Raw genomic sequence first — 15172 nt, forward strand, 5'->3', positions numbered from 1 at the left:
ACGTACGTGAAAAGGGTCCTAGGATGGCCATATTTACGAGTCTAGAATTTGAATTTTGTTACATGTCCAGTATTTTACTGAAAATGAAATATTTCATAATAGTATGTTACTTCTTTATAAAAACAATTTCATTGAAAAAAGACAACATTCACTAAAATAAAATAAAAAAATCTACATTATTAGTCGGCCCTCTTATCCAGTAGACTACTGGGAACTGATATCACTATGCGATTTTCGATTAAAATAATTTATGGCCATATAAATTATGATAATTATCGTGAAATTTAATGAGGTTGCCAGCAACTTGTTGCCAATGTGGACACGACATAGCGCAGCCATTACACAATATGCGCAAAGGTACCTGTGTGTTATCGTTCGAACCATATGCCGCTTCATATAATGAAGTATACAGTTCAGATATCTCAAGGACAAATAGCATAAAACTACATTTAAAAAAATTTGCGTCTAGCCTTCGTTTGTATATTGTGTTATTAGATGATATGACAGACTTGAGTATAGCATATCTGTGTATGTGAATCCTAAATACGATACTTATAATATGACTCTGGTTGTATTTTTTCATGTTATCATTTCAATTTATGTGCCTTACGAAAGTTGGTTTTAAATGATCGCCCAGTGTGAAGCTTTCGCTGTGTACATGCGATCGTATCCACAATACACATGGGTGCATCCTAAATAAATAATTCAGCTTAGTAAACAACGATAATATATTTGAGAAACTGATAAACGTGATAGCAATGTTGTAATAATTAATCACCAATTTTCTTTCGACGGATTTAAAAACATAATGCCACATTAAATGAAAAAGCTCCGCCATGTGAAGGCTTTACGGATATAATATGCTAAAATATCAAAATTGGAGAGGGCATTTTTCGCGATAGGAAAAATTCCGCGGCCGCATTACTTAAAAGTTCGGTTAGCAGTATGCCAAATATTCAAATTCAAAGTGGGCGCCGAAATATTCAAAGTACGGCGCATAACGCGAAGGAAAATTATTATTCGTGGCATTAAACGGCGGCTCGCGTCTCACATTTAACTAATCGCGTATTAGATATCACAATCTCACGGAAAGCCCGAAGATATAATATTTAAAATTATATTTTAATACGATCGCTCTGTGATATTATAAATGTTGAAAAACATACATATTGGAGAAATTTTACTTTTTTTACCGAATGGAATTGGAGCTCACATTTTTCAATTTCGAGGCGGTGACTCTAAAGCCTAAATTACATTGAGCTTCTTTACGAGCTGTTTGTTGGCGAATTTATAATCTACCTGTAAAGTCGCTCAGTGTAATCATCGATCAAGCTAACAAGCAGGTTGTAAACACTCTACCAAGAAAAGTTGAAAGCCGTTCAACTTTACACGCTAGACGCCGGCGTGTGGGCCTACTGCGTCTGCGCAGTAGAGCCCAGTAGCAACCTCCCGGTAAAAAAACGAACTACGTTCTGTCAAAATAGTCGCTGGCTTGTGGCTTCTCAGCGAATGGAAAGTTTTGTGTGTAATCATCAAATCGCAGTAGCTGAATCGCCCGCTTTTAAATACGCCAATAAACAGTTCGTAAAGAAGCTCAATGTAATTGAGGCTTAACCAATAAGGTACCGGCCTATGCGAGAGTGGCTCTACCTTGAGGGTTCGTAGGGATCATCCCCACATCTATATCAAAATTAAGTAATATTTTAGACTCGTTTTTTAGATGTAATGAAGTAGGTAACAACTGAGATAATCATATTATTTATTCTAAAACATTACTCATTTGCAATTAATAAAATCATATTATAAGTACCTTGATACATATTACATAATATGAGAAAGTAGGTAGGTGTGTATATTTAATAATTAATAACTAAACCCCACCACCTAGAAAGTCGTCGAGCCGCCACTGGACCTATGCCAAGACCTGAACAAAATCGAACCATAACTGCCGGTGAAAATGCATTCGGCACGATTATATTCTCCGCAATATGCGTTAGAGTAAGATAGAATTTCTACGGCTGAATTAAATATTTTGTGGACACGACGTCGGTAAATTATTAGTTTGTCTGACTCCAGGCATTCAGAAACTGCGAGCACATAATGCTGAAATGTATTGTTTTTGTGGTAAATATAAAGTTAGTGGTAATTATTTTTAGTTAATTTAGTAGAAAATATGGTTAACTGTGTTGTGTTTAAATTTGGTAGCCATACTGAGTAGCAACATGATGGTATAACGTTTCATAGTCAGGTTGATAATAATAAAATTGAGGTTCTACTGTGCGTTATACGCAAGAAACACACGGCTTCATATCAAATCTGAACAATACACACTGTCTTTATATTATTACTCTAAGGCCTATGCCATTAATATTATAAAAATGTGAATTTCAATCCTAGTGATATTTATTATTCCTGATAAATGAGAATTTTTAAAAATTTCGTATAAATTATTTCTCAAAATTTAAGACTTTTTCTGATTAGTTCTCGAGAATACTCTAGCCGAGATTTCTCGGTCACAACATCTAGCTAGAGTCTAGACACTCGAGACTGTACAAATACCTCGCAGCATATAATAATATTGTTTTTATACACTCTATTCCACTAAAGAAAAATTTGGAAGGAGACCCCCAAACCTGTCACACCTTCGAAACTCCGTGTGTGTGTGTGTGTGTGTGTGTGTGTGTGTGTGTGTGTGTGTGTGTGTGTGTGTGTGTGTGTGTGTGTGTGTGTGTGTGTGTGTGTGTGTGTGTGTGTGTGTGTGTGTGTGTGTGTGTGTGTGTGTGTGTGTGTGTGTGTGTGTGTGTGTGTGTGTGTGTGTGTGTGTGTGTGTGTGTGTGTGTGTGTGTGTGTGTGTGTGTGTGTGTGTGTGTGTGTGTGTGTGTGTGTGTGTGTGTGTGTGTGTGTGTGTGTGTGTGTGTGTGTGTGTGTGTGTGTGTGTGTGTGTGTGTGTGTGTATATATATATAACTAAACATACTGACTGATGAACTTTGGTGTAAATTTTTATTCAGCAGTTTAAAGATTGTGTGTTCTGAAATTTTTATATAAATCACAATATATAATATGTCCGTAGGTAACCAAATTATGAATTAATTATCATTTTTATTCAATCATTCCCGATCTACCCTTCGGGACTTTTTATTGGAGAGCTGTTGCCTTAACAAAAATAAACCACCTGGAAGCTGCGATCATAACAAACGATACAAAACTAACTCCGCATCAAAGCTTTCTATAAGTGCCTGCCTACTATCCAACAACCAGAACCAAAGAACGCGTTCCACAACGCTCTGACGCATAACTTAAAGTTTTTCAGCGAATTCCGAAGCTTTTTAAGCTTTAAGCCGCGGCCTACTTCGATAAAACGTCGGCCGATAACAAGGCAGCCGTATTAAATGAATTCTGGGAAGCTTGTGTTCTATGCTAATTTGTAAATTCCAACATTTTTCTTTGATACTGATTATAAACAAGATTTAAGAATGTTGGATTCTTATTTTTGAAAAATACATAATTTTGAAAACATCGTGATAATTATAATTATTACTTATAAAAAATACAAAAAGATGCGAGATTTTCCACAGTTCACGTGAGTGCAATGACATTATCATGGTAGTTTAATAAAACTAGAAATTCTTCAAGTACGTGGCTAATGTATCCTCAAATAAGCTACCTACATGAATTATTTACAATATAAACAGATCTTCCGATGTATTTTACTAACTTAATATTAATAAAATATGTAAGTACATACAAAAAAAAGAAGAATAAAAACTTTAATAAAAATTTCAATACAAAATAACATTTCCAAAATTAATATTTAAAAGCCAAAAAACAATAAATAACGTAGCATTAAGATGTTACGTTACGACATTCAATCTGTTTTCGATCTGTCAAAATTAAAATGAACGACCGCCAACGACAAACTGGTAACATGTAAATTGTACGTATTACATTTCACCGTAGCACAGTTTACCGTGAGCTGTCTTACCGGAAAGAGATTCCCGTATGTATAGCATTGAGATTAAAAAGATAAGCGTTTTTCGTGGAGGATTGCAAACAGTAGAGGAAGGGTGCCTATTATGAGATACTTTTTTTTGAGACATTCTCAAATCTAAAATAAACGCATTGCAGGGTATCTATTATTATAAATACATCAAACATACTGTTTACTAATAAATTTGTAGTCATGAGATTTTTCTTTCAGCCAGTTTATTTTAAATTCGCATTTTAGTGAAAAATGTCAAATAAGCTGTTCTCCAAAAAGTGTTCCTAATTTGAGATAGTCACTGTTCCTAATATGAGACTATCTCATATTGGGAACATTATGAAAAAAAAACAATTGATATGAATAATTATATATTTGTTTACATTTCACATGGTCTCATTTAATCCATATCCACCTTTTATTCAAATATTATCATAACAAAATACACCAATAAAAACATCTCCTGCTGTTAAATTACCACAATCTTCGTGACTCCATTTGAAACACCTGCGTCCATTTTTCTACTCTAGTATCTTCCATAAAATTCCAACTACAGTAAATAAATACACATCGCATCATTTTCTTCATCGTCGTCATCAGCACTATCATCTTTTCTCCACCTTCGCTTAACGACGACTCAGATTCCTCCTTCTTCTTTCTTTTAATTTATTTCTAATTTTTCTTTCCCATCGCTTTTTCCATTCTAGTTTTTTTTTCCTCAGCCGTCTTTTCTTTGACATAACGCTTCAGTGTGCCTTTTGGTACTCCGAACTGTTTGGGAGCTTTCAGATATCCCATTTTTTTCTTGCAAACGGCATTCATAGCTTGAAACATAGACCCGGGGTCCCAGCTTTTCTTTTTTGACGGAGGCATCTATAGACAATATAATACAAAACATACACAAATTATAAACGTTGATATGGTTTCAAAGTAAAATGTGTCCCTAATATGAGATATCTCATATTGGGCACACCCAAGTATCTCATTTTAGGCACATTCAAAATTTGACATAATAAAATTAACTATTCTTCTTCTAGAGTCGATAATGATACAGAAGATACTCAAATATAAATTAAACTACCAAACTACGTGTTTAATTAAGAAATAAACATTGTACGATACCTTAGAGATGTTCTACGATCATCAAAAGTAGCATGCGGCAAAATTTCTTGGACGAGTGATCGACGAAAACACACATACATCACCAAAGACAGGCGCTGCACCCTGCGCATTGACAGTCGTTTGGAGCTATTACTCCTCGCTACCGTGTGACACCATCACCATATTTTATTATCGTCCGGTTGCTGAGTTATTGCTATATCTCATATTAGGCACCTATCTCATAATAGGCACCCTTCCTCTACTGTTACAATATTATTAGATTAAATAATTAAAGAACAATAATTTGATATTTATTGATACGAGGGTGGGTCAATAAGTCCTTAGAAAAGCCGACAGGTGGCGCGACTAGTACTGTAAGCGGTTTGTTTTCATGCAGCGGCACTACCGATTCAGTATGCTGCGAAGTTTCAATCAGATTGGTCGGGTTGTTGTGTGTTTCTCGTACATTTAAAAAAAAAATTGCTTGTGGAAAATGGAAAAATGGAAAATGGAGAAAATTGAGTTTAGAGCTGTTATTAAACATTTTAATATAAAAGGGTTAACAGCAAAGGAAATAAAAAATGAGTTGGATTTAGTTCACGGCATATCTGCTCCTTCACTTGCAACTATTTATAACTGGTTAAATGAATTTAAACGTGGTCGTACATCAACAAAGGATGAACCACGCTCAGGACGTCCTGTAGAGGTGACTACACCAGAAATGATCAATAAAATCCACGATATAGTGTTAAGTGACCGAAGATTAAAGTTGAGTGAGATAATTGAGGTTACAGGGATCTCAAAAGGTAGCGTCATTTCTATTTTACATGACAAATTGGGCATGAAAAAAATTTCTGCAAGATGGGTGCCGCGTTTGCTCACAGTCGACAATAAACGCAATAGGGTGGTGGCCTCTAAAGCCCTGTTGTCGCTCATGCAACGCAATCCGGATGAATTTTTTCGTCGCTTTGTGACTGTAGATGAAACATGGATACACCACTATACTCCCGAGACGAAAGAACAGTCAAAGCAGTGGATTGCGAAGGCAAACCATGTCCAAAGAAGGCGAAAACCGTAAAATCAGCTGGTAAGGTTATGGTTACTGTATTTTGGGATGCACGTGGAATTATTTTCGTTGACTATTTGGAAAAAGGAAAAACAATAACAGGGGATTATTATGCATCTTTATTGGACCAGCTAAAAAACAAAATTGAAGAAAAACGGCCTCATTTAAACAGGAAAAAAATCCTCTTTCATCAGGACAATGCCCGTGTTCACACATGTTTACGATCAATGGCTAAAATTGAAGAATTGAAGTTCGAATTGGTCGACCACCCACCGTATTCGCCAGATTTAGCCCCCAGTGACTTTTTCCTTTTCCCAAACTTAAAAAAATGGCTAAGTGGACAACGTTTTTTTCAAATGAAGAAGTCATCGATCGGACAAATGCTTATTTTGAGGACCTTCCGAAAACTTATTTTTCTGACGGTTTAAAAAAAATTGAGAAACGTCTAACCAAGTGTATTGAGCTCCAAGGAGATTATGTTGAGAAAAAAAAAAATACAAAAATAAAAACTGTTTTAATGCTTTTTTCTAAGGACTTATTGACCCACCCTCGTATCAAACGTTTGATAATAACGCCGAGAACATAGCAGAATTAATTTTATATAAATTACACTGTATTTCTAATTTACTTACCTACGCGATAAACTTGCGCCTCCGCGTCTTTTAGTTCCGGTTGTACAAATCGAAACAAAAATAAAATTTCTCATACAATATCGAAGCAGGCTGCTTGAATAACTTAGATACTGCTTCATCCAAAAATTGCCCTAAAGTAGTGGTATAAATTTAAACATACTGATAAGCTCCATTTGCACTGTAGTTTACCACTCTCTCCTCATTTAATATGAAAGTCTTCAAAGTTTTTTTGCTAAGAGTATTAATTAAAAAAAAAAAAAAAAACATTTCTCAGCGTCTACAAACTTGAGGACAAAATATGATAACAGTGTTTAGTTTAACTCAAGTTTGCTAACTTCCAAAGTTTGCGAGAGTTTCAACATTGTTTACAGTAGAATTTCAAGAATATCACTCTCGTGAAATCAGATACAAAGTCTCGGAATTTTTAATTCTTGCTTGGTAAAGTAAGCTATACTAAATTACAAAGGAAAATATTCTGTATTTTAAAAGCTTGGACTTTTTGAATTATTCAGGGCATCGTCAGAACTGTACATTTCTCAGCACAATTAATATAATATTATAGTACCAATACATATTAAGAAACCTCACACACTTTACAACAGGAAGTAAACCACACGTTCCCAACCTTTTTCGAGTCGTGACCCCAATTTATAGAATCAACGTGACCCGCGACTCCGAAAAAATCTTAGAGGTAAAGAAAACGCATCGAAAATAGATTTTTTAGTACAATATAATTTTAACTTGAGACATAGTTGATGCGATGGTTGTAACTCGTTAACCAGCTTAAAACCATCAAGTAATGAAGTCTCAAAAAAATTGTAGTCGCCTCACTATAAGAGTCGTATTTCAACTGATTCGTGGCCCAAACAATCGACCCACTGTCAAGCCGGCTTCTAATTAAGGAAAAATTCAAAGTTAAAGTTAATATAAATTATATAAAAACTATTACTCGGGAATACTTAAAATATTTTCACGATTTTAAATATATAGTATCAGAACATAATTATGTATATATAGTAAGTATGCAACTATATTCTGCATCCTTTGTATTTGACGAAAGACGAAACCCGGAAAAAGAAAAGTACCGAACTTACACAAATTAAAAGAATGTTATATTTCGAAATATTGTATCATGAATTAAAAAAAAAAAACAAATCAAATTTTAACAGCCTTTAAAATCTACAATCTAACTAATTATTCAGTTCATTGCAGAAGTCGAAAATTAGTTAAAATGAAAAGTAAGAAAGTAATTAAATCCACAATGAATTTGACGGTGTATTAAATGTCGATTGGGCTGATAAAGCACAGCTCGTTATAACTTCAAAATCCAAAGAGGCAATTAATTCTTCAGATGAGCTCTATCTGAAATCAGATATGGCCATCAAATATTTAAGGCTTTCGGGCTGCAGCCACTTTACGAAGTTAAGTGAGATCATCTCGTCTGGAAACAAGTAGGTAATGGAAGTGCCAGACGTCTGGCAATTATTTAAATAATAACTACAAAAGTGTTGTTTCTGAAGGGTAGTTTCATTTTAAAAATAAATTCAAATAAAATTATGCTGAATTAATTATTGGTAAATACTATGGAACATTATTAATATTCTCCATGTAAGTAGCACTGACTTCATTGTGTATTGTATGTAGGTTTTTACCCAATCGGGATAAAATTAAATTAAAACTACATTTGGTATGATATACTACTAAGTTTGATTTTATATGGACACATATTATTTTATTAATAAATACAAAACTATTTTGATGGTTGTTATTTTAATATCACATAATAGTATGGCTTTATTATTTTGATAGTTTAATTTAATGTCTACTGCGGACAAAAATACAGTATGTGTGGAGTAGGGATTCCAATCCCGGGATCCCGAGCTATTTTCGATACCTATGAATCCCGGGATTGATAAACATAATCCCGGGATTTCGGGATTGAATTTTTTTATCAATTTTTATGGAACATAAAATAAAAGCGAAAATATAACAGAAAAAATACTTTTAATAAAAAATAACTACATTAGAAATAAACTGAGTTTGAATGAAGTTTGATTTATACCCATGTGTAAGTTGTCGATTCATTTTATTTTTTCACATAAATTATTAAAAATGAGAAAGATTGGAAAAAAGAATGCTTCGCACTTTTAACAAAGTAATTCCACCATGATCTCATACGATTTACGGCAGTTTCATATTTGGCTGACTAATTAGATTTATGAAGCGGAAAGGCCATAAGTACACCATGATTATTTGCTTTACTATTTTAAATCTCGCTAATCCATTCGTTAAGTCTTTACTATCAGAAACAGCAATCTCGTATTAAATTCACATTATTATTTATATATATGTATTTAATATTATTTACTCCATTAAACTTATTTATTTCCAAGATTGAACGTAGATATACAATATTAACAATAAATGTCTTAAATATTATAAATTATACTAGATTTATTTTTGACCGATGTTATTAATGTTTTCTGTAAATATATAAATTGTATATTAACAATGGAAAAAAATGCCAATCCCGGGACCAGTCCTGGGATCCCGGGATTGTCAAATTGTAATCCCGAAACCTCGGGATCAGAATTTTGGCTCGGGATTGGATTCCCTAGTGTGGAGGGATTATTCAATTGAGTGATTATTTGTGAACCGCTTGATTGAAAGGTTTGATGTCGACTAATTATTATACTTAATACAATGTAGTATGATAAGTTTGACTGACGAGTACTTAGTTATCGTCTGCGATCGTTAGTTATATTATATGTTGATATATTATATATTACTATAATTGAATAAAAATATATATATGATCGGTCATTAATATTTTGATTAAAGATTTTCGACAACCTCATTTTTGCACAGTCCGTCGATCACTGATATATCAATAACAAAAATGCATACAATTCATGTGAGATGTGACGTAATAAGCCTTGACTAAATATGCATACTATGTGGGAGTCTACTTCGGCGGTTGATAGGTGATGCCGATGAAAGACGGGGTCACCACTGTGGGAGTCATGGTGTGGTGGATGATGAAGTCGAGATTTGGTGGTTGCTCCGATGGATGAAGGAGCGAATTTTATTCGCAGCGTAAACAGTCGGTACAAGAGTACCTATGTTACAGCAGTTATGTTACACTACTTATGATACTGTTCCGAGGTCCAAATCTCGGTAGAATAAGATGTTGTGCGGAGCGATACAGAGACTGAGATACTGACAGACCGGGAACTTATATTCGAGTGACATGTCCACTGAATTATGATCCGTTATTTATTGACCTACGTCCCAATCAAAATTATATCTTGAAAAGAATATTTAGGAAATAATTCTTATAATTGAGTCAGCTACTATATGGAGTTTGCGTCATCGGATATAGCTGACTATGTGGAAAAATGGATATCGCGGAAATAATAATTGCAGTAAGTTATTTTACTGAGTTTGCCATAATTGGACATGACGGGGAATGAATATTAAAGAATTTGTAATTGCGGTAATATATTTAATATCGCCGATCAATATGCTGACACGGATTGAGTTGTTTATCCCCATGTTCAGTTTTTTTTTTAAATACAATATAAGGCTTTTAAGGGTTCAGATTATCGATATTTTGCGTGTGAATCAGAAAATATGTTTTATAACATTATAAGCCATGACAATCCGGTCAAATCGGGACGCACTGTTACGTCCCCAAAAAGCGGAGTAGTTTAAGTAAAATAGATTATCACTTTCACTAGTTCTTTTAGGTTTTGTAATTACGAATTTAAAAAGTCTTTATACGTGTTAATGTATTATTTGCTATTTTATTATTATACAGAGGACTATGGAAATAGGACTCTGTTAAAATCTCTTTTGTTTTGTCAGGAATAGCGAAAAGAGAGCGTAAAACTTCACAGGAGATATCAAATTTATTGAAAGAGAAGAACTTTTTATAGATGTTTGGTTTATTAAATGGAGAAGAATTACAGTAATACAGATATTACAATTGACAGAGAGCCAACTTACAATACAAGTGGTACAATGGTTGACGGAGAACTAACAAATTCATTACGTGTGCAATGGTACATATATGGAAAGAAATAATATTCCAGAAACTTCTAATTATCAACACAAATAACATTATATTATTGTTTGTGGTTTTCTGGAATTAATTAGAATAATTGAATCAATATTTTATTTAACAATATTATCGATATCAAAGAGGATGCTGTTGTTATCAGAGGAAGTTGCGGTTTCTCTAATTATAATCTGTTATCTACTTATTGATTTTATGCATAACAGCACGATATCCTACACAAAGAAGAAAAGGGCGAACGGTGAGTAGCTATTATTATTAATCTGAATGAATCACAGTCAGATCGATAGGTAAGATAATTTGTCAAATGAATCACAGAAGACAGATGCGAATTTGTTACAATTGACAAATAAATGCGAAATAATTTTGCTAATGCGAACAAAATCATTCATTCGCCACAGTAACCTGATTTTCAGTTTCATAAATCTATATACAAAGGTTCCATCTCGTAGAAGAAATACTTACAAAGAAAACTTTTTTGTTACTTATTTAATTACGATAGCTTTCCGCCACGAATTAACGGTAAAGCAATTTAAATTACGCTTAGCCAATTAGATGGAGAGAGAGATTAAATTGTGCCGAATAATTATATCATTAAGTTTTTTTTATGCAGGTAGCCGAAGTGGCAGGTGTGAGGTGTAATCAGATAATTAGTGGCAATCTCCAAAGCTTCATCGAATCGACGTAGAAATTACAAGAGTCAAATTAATATTAAACGTATTATGTACATCATACAATATAAGAAATAGGTACCGTATTTCCATACAAATCTAATTATATACACTCTGACTGACACATCTAACTATCTAGTTGACTATGTAAGCAAAACTGCACTTTATGAGGATACTTTACTTTTCCCTCCACCACCCGCCACGTCTCCACACCCGTTATGCAGGCGTATACCGTGGCGTAACGAACGATAGGCGCTATTCAAATTTATGCCGAAAGTGTCCCAGGAGCAACTTCACAAGACCTTGGTTGGCGTGCACTAGAGTGTGCGTGATCCCTACTTCCATAATATAATGTATTACGGTCAATTCCCGATGAGAAAAGACCTTCTCGCTCGCCGTATAATGCCGCAAACTTTTAAAAAGCTGAGAAATTTTCCCTCGTAGATACCAAGTCGCAATGGCCGACCGGTCCAACTGAGGGTCGGACCGACTTGAGAAGCTCTTCCCTTTCAACCGACATATGGGGACACTCCCAGAGGATGTGATCGGCATCTTGCAATTCGCCACATAAGAAAGTCGGAGATTCCATTAGGCCAAGCTGCTTGAGCCAAACAGAGCTTGGAGGCAAAACCACCGTGTCCGGTTAAGAACTGAGAAGTCCAATGGAGGAGACTGAGGAGACTGCCAATCTTGACATACACCATGGCCTTTGTCAACATTTAGGAAGGAGAGCTCACTGAAATTTATCCCCCCCCCCCCCCCAAATAAAATGGCAGCCATGATTCTCAAATTGGCTACCATAAAATTTAAATTATTTTAATGTTTTCTTTTATGGCGTGAACTGTCAATTCTTTGTCAAAATACATTGTATTAATTAAAATAAAACACAATATGCAGTAGGTACTAATTTCACTTACTTTAAAATAAACAGGACGGTTGCGGACAGCGGACGAAGTGCAATAATTAAATAAACTATTTTAAATACGACACCCAGCAGGCTTTCAAAAAGACTTCTTCTAGTGGTTATATTTCTCAGAAGTGTTTTCAAATTATGTAGTTTAATTATTGACACCGGTTAGTAATTAAGGTAATTCAATACTTTGATTTAAAATACACAACCCGATTGCCAATAAGTAACGCAATTTAGAAAACGATTCAGATTATTAGAAACGATTCGATTGTAAAAACCATTAGTTAACTTTAGATATAACTATTAGATAGGACGCGCATAGTAGAGTGGTCATGCACATGAGCGCGAATCCCGTGGGGCGCAGATTCGTATTTGGATGTATTTAAAAAAAAAAATTATAGTCGTTATATATTTCTCAGATTCAGATTTAGTAACTATTCGATTGTAAAAACCATTAGTTAACTTTATATATAAATATTAGATAGGACGCGCATAGCATAGTGGTCAGTGCAGATGAGCGTAGTGAGTGAGCGAGGTGTAATTTTCTTTCTAAAAGATTTTTTCTAGTCGTTATATTATATTTCTCAAAGGAGTACCACATATTGCGTTTTATTTTAAGTAATACTAATGTGTATGGACTGTGTCTAATTCACAGAACAGATAATAAATAGAATACCAATAGGCTATATTCAATACGCCGCATGGTGAAGCAGGATTTTGAATGTGTGAGTGTCCTACGAAAATGAAGCACGCATTATGCACGTGCAATAGTGTGTGTAATACACCAACATTAAAGGAGCGTAAATGCATAAACCGAGAGCAGTTTTTAGTATTCGACGCTAAACGTATTCTAGACACGTGTGTAAGTTTAACCCGGATTCATCCTTACTCGAGTCGGTTACCTGCTATCGCCTTACCCGTTGTGTATTTCAGTTCCCATTATTTCTGAGTTCCCTGGTCTAATTATATGTTTTTGTGACTGCTGAATTTAAAAACGTTGTTGAAAATCTATAGGACGAGATATCCAAACATGGCGACCAACTCTGAATCGTCTACATGTTTCTTTATCACAATGATAATCACTTACATTAACCAGATACCAGTGGCGAAGGGTGGAGGTAGGCTGTTAAGATTCGACATAAATAGTGCACACTAAACTTTGTCAGTCATACTTATTTGTTTTCATTGAACAAATAATACAATTTGCAGATGGTGGTGGTTTGTTTTTAAAATTCAATTAAGCCCTGCCTAAACCAAACCATACTAGTTTAGGTAAGCTATGGACAATCCGACAAAATAGTGCACACTTTTTCAGTCATACTTATTTGTTTTGGTTTAATTAATAATACATATATTATAAATGGTGTTCGTTAGTTTTTAATATCCACTGAAGATCTGCCTATACTAAACCATAATCGATAAAATATACTCATCTATCTATAAAATATCTAAAATTATGTAATAGACGTTGCCAAACAGCTGAAATGGAGATGGGCGGGGCACATTTCTCGCCGAATGGACGATAAACGCCGTCATCCAGTGGTACCCGAGGGGCACGAAACGGCCACAGAGTCGCCCTAAAAGCCGCTGGATTGACGAACTGGTAAAGTTCGGCGGAAATACGTGGCAGCGAATGACGCATGACCGAGAGAGTTGGAATAAGCTTGGGGAGGCCTTCCTCCAGCAGTGGATTGACCCCGGCTGATGATGATGTATGGTTTAATGGCAAATTTTTAGAGATAAACGAATATTGTTTGACTATTATCTACTATGGCTTGGATTATGCAGTTTTAATTGAATTTAAAAAAAAAACTAACAAACACCATGTACTCTACACATTGCAGTCTTAGTTCAAAAATAAATACTTTTGACTGAATAAGTTTAGTATGCACTATTTATGTCGGATCTTAACAGCCTACCTCTACCCTTCGCCACTGCGGCAGATACATACTCATTTACCAATTGCTTTTTGAAAAGTCAACGTTCCATGTATACTGTAAGGGATTGCAATATCAGATAAAAATTTTCATTGCAGGATTTTGGGATTAGTTTTTCCAATCCCGATCGTAGAATCCCGGCATTGGTGAAAACAAATGATGTTGCGTACGAATGGTTTTTTTCCTTCCGCTCTCGCTTATCGCGAAAATCCTCACTAATCGAAATTACAAAGACCTTATTTTCTTGGAAAGAATAAAAAAAATATTGGATTTCTTCTTTGCGACGAAAAGTCCTTTTATAATATTATGAACAGCCAATTGAGTATTACCACTTCATAGTGAAATCTTTTTAGCTATTCTGAGCTATCGGAAAATTTCCCTTCATAGTCACATTTCAAAAAATCTTATATATTAAACGAAATACCTAAAGGATATATTGTTTTAATTTTCTTAATTTTTACTTTGATTTAATAAAAAAAAATCTTTGTATTTTTACAAATCATTGTTATTATGATCAAATCAATAAAACGAGAGGAATCAAAAAAATCTGGATTCCTAGATTGCCATAATATGTACCTACGAGTACCTATTTATATCAGAATATACACAAACTTCGAGATCTCTTAAGCGCCGGCTAGACGCTCATGCTTTACAAGCTTACCTGCGCAAACCGGTTTGTATCGGGAAGCCCGTGTGTATGGACGGGAAAACTGTACGCGAAAACCGAAAGCGTTACGTATTTTTATAGCGCGCATGCAAGTCGCTGCCGTCTAGCCGGGGTGAATAAGCTGCATAC

The 15172-nt window shown here is 34.6% G+C and overlaps 1 protein-coding gene across 2 annotated transcripts in view; it reads right to left on the reverse strand.

The window, feature by feature from the left end:
* LOC147063632 (uncharacterized) overlaps nt 1-15172 on the reverse strand; it is a 570851-nt gene that overhangs the window by 355996 nt on the left and 199683 nt on the right. The gene's annotated exons all lie outside the window — the stretch shown is intronic.

This window comes from Rhyacophila brunnea, unplaced genomic scaffold, assembly GCF_057557595.1.
Source record: "Rhyacophila brunnea isolate RB1 unplaced genomic scaffold, BYU_Rbru_1.0 scaffold_9, whole genome shotgun sequence".
NCBI classification, from domain to species: Eukaryota; Metazoa; Arthropoda; class Insecta; order Trichoptera; family Rhyacophilidae; genus Rhyacophila; species Rhyacophila brunnea.